The following is a 6,000-nucleotide window of genomic DNA, read 5'->3' on the forward strand; positions in this document are numbered from 1 at the left end:
TCATTTATGCTCCTCATGCAGGAGGCAACCAGGCAAGCCTAGGGCCACTCTCCTGGGAGGGACGGCTGGCCTACCAGTAGAGCAGGGCTGAGATTTCACAATGAGAAAGGAAGAATATGCTCAAATCTTGGTAAGGCCAATCTTAACTTTTTCACACTGTTCAGTTTAGACTAGATGTAAGCAGGGGAAAATGTGTATGACTAACTGTAAGTGGGCCTCTGGTTTTTACACTTGAGACACTTTTTCTTCCTCTTTTCAGAACACCTTCTCATGCAGAGACTGAATGTATCGGCTCAGAACCATGCGTCCAGAGAGGTTCCCCAGGGAAAACTGTTACATGGAGAGGAAGGCCCAACCCTGACAGGAAATGAACCGCTTAACCGCCATCTGCACCGGACCTGTTGCTAAAAGGCAAATCGTGGGTTCCCTATGCCTCCAAGGAGTGTTTGTGTCCTCCTGAATCCTGAATCACACAGTTGTGAGAACTGTGCGCCCCCTGGTGGGACCTGGGCTCCCCTGTAGCCCTCCTGTCCCCCTGCAGGGGCTTCTTGTCTGGGCTCACACAGACTCCCCGTCACTGTGTCTCTTGCACAGTGATACACGGCCGTGTCCTCGGTGGTCACAGCGCTCAGCTGCAGGGAGGACTGGCTCTCGGATGTGTCTCTGGAGATGGAGGTGTGGCTCTTGAGACTTGGGCTGTAGCTTGTGCTTCCACTGTAGCTAATGTAACCCATCCACTGCAGCCCCTTCCCTGAGCGTTGGCGGGTCCAGCCCCAGGAGGAGTGAGCACTGGTGATGGAGTAACCAGAGAGAGCACACGTGAGGGAGAGGGTCTGCGAGGCTTCAGCAGTTCTGGGCCCGACTCCTGCAGCTGCACCTGGGCCAGGACCCCTGGGGACACGGAGAGTCAGCCCCTGTCAGTCACCTGCAGCCACAGCCATCCCCACAGACCCCTGTCTGACACCTGAGACCCTCCCCTTGTAGGGCTGTCAGCAGGCAGAGGAGAAGACCCCCCAGCCTCATCTTCTTCTAGCGCACATCCCTGCCTTCCCTGCGACCTCAGCCTGTGTGAGGAGAGAGCTGTGGGCTCCCTCAGACCAGGGGTGGATTTTCCTCCAGAGAAGGTATGAGTGTTTGCATGTGGGCGAGCTCAGTCCTTGTAAGTAGGGACAGACTGAGATCACGGTACTCTTGTCCTTATTGCTTTCTCTTCCTATAATCTCTCCTATGCTGTGTTCCTCATCATTCGCAAGGGGATGGTCCACATAAATAAATATTTAGTCCATATGGATGTTAATTGATGGTTGAATAAAAAAGTCCATGGTGCACCAGGGAGTCGGACATGACTAAGGATGAACAACAACAATAACATAAGATGAAGTGGCAAGTCTCTCTTAAAGAATAATTCTAAATATCTAATGTAGATACCCCTTCTTTCAATGGTCTCCATTACTGTACTTGAACATACACAGTAAGAATTCAGCGGAACAAACATCTACTCACTGTCATGGATGCTAAGTGTACATTTCAGCTACAGTGTGGGCTTCACTGTGGACAAGGGAGAACTTCAAGTTTGACCTTGCATATAGTGATAATACCTAGACAAAACATCAAACATATGATCCATGAAATAATGTGCTATATTCAACATCATCCAAATTATAAACTTTTTTATTACAAAGGCACTGCTGAGTGAGTAAAAAGACTAGACACAACCTGAGAATATATGTATATATTTACGTGTGTATATATATATATATATATATATATATATATATATATATATATAGGGAGTATAGTTGCTTTACAATGTTGTATTCCTCTCTGTTATGCAGAAAAGCGACTCAGTCTTTTTACCATTACACTGAGGGCCCTGGGTTATCAGGAGAAGACACTAGGAGGCAAACAGCACAGCACCGTGTTCATTGCAAAAGTGCTGCTCAGACGGCTGTGAGGGGAGGTGTTTCAGGGAAGGAGTGGAGAGTCCTCTGCAATAGTACAGGTGTGGTTTGAACAGTTGGTTGTCATGACAACCTCAGATGAGGGCACTGGCAACATGGCATTGCAGGACACTCACGACATTCCTGATCCTTGTGGAGATCCACCCCAGTTATTTCACTCCACCGTCATGGCAAGATCATCAGATAAACCCACACGCGTGTTCCTAGGTATGGAAGAAGACATGAACCTGGACTCCAGATTGGAGCTTGAGCATCCTCTTGTCTCATGTGCGCCTGTCACTTTCAGCTGTGTATACACATCATGTGAGTTGCTCCAACTCTAGCCCAAGGCACAGCAGGACGGTATTAGCACCTGGTGTCACGTTTCCAGGGGACCTCATGGGATGAATCCCCTAGAGCTGCAAGCAGAGAAATAGTCATTAAAACACAGATAGAAGAGCAAAGCAAGAAAATGCTGAACAGTATTTAAAAATAATCCACTGTAGCACTGCAAACAAGTATACATCTTGACAAAGAAGAATCAATCTATATATATATATATATATATACATGTTCAGGAGAACCAGAGGGGGAGTTATGTGCCAATGAATTGAAGAAGAGAGAAAATAAAGAAAGAAGGGAGGGAGGGAGGGAGTGAGGGAGGCTGGCAGGGACAGTGTGCTGCGAGGACTTTGCACTAATTGAGACGTTTGTTGCATATAAGCTGGACCAGGCAGCCCATTTGTGGTGACCATGGAGCAGAGATTATGAAGTAACTTTGGGGAGGACACAGTGTGAGTTTCCCAGAGAAATCAGGTTCCTATCAGGGTCCCTGGAGTGGGTCTCCACCCTGTCCCTTCAGGGCTGGGCTCTTTCCACAGTTTTCTCTCCCTGTTCTTCTCCTGAGGTCACAGCAGAGGGTACTTCCTCCGGTGCCGGATCTGAATAGTCCTTGGGTGTCTTTGCAGGGTGGCGGGGTCTCCTCTGCAGCTGTGTGCTGGGGCAGGGATCCTGTCACCCTCAGAACATGCTTTGCATCGCTGTGTCTCTTGCACAGTACAGATGGCCATGTCTGAGGCCTTCAGGCTGCTCCACTGCAGGCAGGCAGTGCTGGTGGGCTGTGTGCAGAGATGGTGGCCTGGCCTTGGAAGGACGCGCTGCAGCAAGTGTCTGAGTCACCTGGATTGATGGCCCTCATCCACTCCTAGCCTTTCCCGGGGGTCTGGGGTACCCAGCTGAGCCAGTAGCTGGCAAAGCTCCATCCAGAAATGCTACAGGAGATCTCAGGGTCTCCTCGGGTCTCTTCGCCTCTGCCCAAGGTTGCTGCAGCTGCATCTGGGTGCTGACACCTCTGTGGGAGATGCAGGGCTCTGGTCAGAGGCTCATGCCTCCTACTCACTCTCCTCTGTGACCCCAAACCTGGCCCCTGACTGATGTGGGAGACAGTCAGGAGGAGGTGAAGACAGTGGGAGAGCCCACCCTGGACGAGGACAGGAAGGTCAGCACTCAAGGACCCAGCTGGGCAGTGAGGGAGACTCTGCTATGGAGGGGGCCCCGGGCTCATCTGGACAGTGTCTCCACATAAGTTTGCATATTTGCTCCCCTCCCCTCCAGGGAGACTCCCAGGGACTCATAACCGGAACCCCAGGCAGGGAGAGGTCCTCGTCCGCATCTCCCTGGAGCCTCAGGATGACCTCCAAGAGTGCACGCCCACAGCTGGTGGGAGCCCCCAGGGCCCTCGGCAACACAGAAGCCCTGGAGTGAGGAGTGTCCTTTTTGGCGTGCACTGTGGTCCCTGTCCTGGGTCTCTCGCCATGTGGTCCTCACACCGGCATCACCTGGGAGCCTCGTTCACATGCAGAATCTCAGGCCCCCCAGCTGCCCTGAGACTGCATCTCTGGGGGGTGGGGCACTGATAGCTTATGGTGATGGTGTTAGATTCATGATCTGTGAGGGAGAGAAGCTCATTTCAGGACCAAAGACACAGCTTCAGTCACTCAGAGCTGCATGTGGCAGAAGTTTTACTCAAGTGGAGAGGGGTAGGGAAAGCTTCTGACATAGACATCAGAAGGGGGCAGAGAGGGCCCCAGTCTCTAGAATTATCAAGGCCTTATATAATTTTCAATTGTTTACTAACAATAGAAAGGTCTTGCCAGACCCACTCCCTCAACATGCATCTTAAGGTAACGGGATCAGTAAGAAGGTTCTTGTAAAGAAGGAGAAACATGTCCTTGAGCAAGACACACTGCTGTTATTTAGTCATTACTACAGAATTCAGTTCACTTCAGTCACTCAGTCGTGTCTGACTCTTTGTGACCCCATGGACTGAAGCACGCCAGGCTTCCCTGTGCATCACCAACTCCCAGAGCTTACTTAAACTCATGCCCATCGAGTCGGTAATGCCATGCAAGCATCTCTTCCTCTGTCATCCCCTTCTCTTCCTGCCTCCAATCTTTCCCAACATCAGGTCTTTTCAAATGAATCAGTTCTTTGCATCAAGTGGACAAAGTTTTGGAGTTTCAGCTTCAACATCAGTCCTTCTGATGAATATTCAGGACTGATTTCCTTTAGGATGGACTGGTTGATTCTTGCTAAATTCCAAGGGACTCTCAAGAGTCTTCTCCAATAACACAGTTCAAAATCATCAATTCTATTGTGCTCAACTTTCTTTATACTCCAGGTCTCACATCCATACATGACTACTGGAAAAACCATAGCTTTGACTAGCCGGACATTTTTTGGCAAAGTAATGTCTCTGCTTTTTAATATGAGGTCTAGGTTGGTTATAACTTTCCTTCCAAGGAGCAAGTGTCTTTTAATGTCATGGCTGCAGTCCCCATCTGCAGTGATTTTGGAGCCCCCCAAAATAAAGTCTCTCACCGTTTCCATTGTTTCCCCTCTATTTGCCATGAAGTGATCAGACTGGATGCTATGATTGTAGTTTTCTGAATGTTGAATATTAAGTCAACACTTTCACTCCTCTTTCACTTTCACTTTCACCAAGAGGCTCTTTAGATCTTCTTCACTTTCTGTCATAAGGGTGGTGTCATCTGCATATCTGAGTTATGGATATTTCTCCTGGCAATATTGATTCCAGCTTGTGTTTCATCCAGTACAGAATTTCTCATGATGTACTCGGCATATAAGGTAAATAAGCAGGGTGTTAATAACCTCCTTTCCCAATGTTGAATCTGCTTTTCCATGTCCAGTTCTAACTTTGCTTCTTGACCTGCATACACAGTTCTCAGGAGGCAGCTCAGGTGGTCTGGTACATTCCCATCTCTTGAAGAATTTTCCAGATTTTGTTGTGATCCACACAGTCAAAGGCTTTAGTGTTGTCAGCAAAGTAGAAATACATGTTTTCCTGGAATTCTCTTGCGTTTTCAATGATCCAATGGATGTTGATAATTTGATTTCTGGTTCCTCTGCCTTTTCTAAATCCAGCTTGAACATCTGTAAGTTCATGGTTCATGTACTGTTGAAGCCTGGCTTGGAAAATTTTGAGCATTACTTTGCTAGCATGTGAGATGAGTGCAATTGTGCCATAGTTTGAGCATTTTGGGGCATCACCTTTCTTTGGGATTGGAATGAAAACTGAGATTTTGCAGTCCTGTGGCCACTGCTGAGTTTTCCAGATTTGCTGGCCTATTGAGTGCAGCACTTCCACAGCATTATATTTTAAGATTTGAAATAACTCAATTGGAATTCCATCCCCCCCACTAGCTTTGTTCATAGTGATGCTTCCTAAGGCTGACCTGACTTCACAGTCTAGGATGTCTGGCTGTAAGTGAGTGATCACACCATCGTTGTTATCTGAGCCATGAAGATTTTTTTTGTATAGATCTTCTGTGTATTGTTTCACCTCTTCTTAATATCTTCTGCTTCTCTTAGGTCTATACCATTTCTGCCCTTTATCTTGCACACCGTTGTGTCAAATATTCCCTTGGTATCTCTTATTTTCTTGAAGAGATATCTAGTCTTACCCATTCTTTTGTTTTCCTCTATTTCCTTGCATTGATCACCAAAGAAGGCTTTCTTATGTCTCCTTGCTATTCTTTGG

This window comes from Muntiacus reevesi (genome assembly GCF_963930625.1).
Source record: "Muntiacus reevesi chromosome 15 unlocalized genomic scaffold, mMunRee1.1 SUPER_15_unloc_1, whole genome shotgun sequence".
Classification (NCBI taxonomy): domain Eukaryota; kingdom Metazoa; phylum Chordata; class Mammalia; order Artiodactyla; family Cervidae; genus Muntiacus; species Muntiacus reevesi.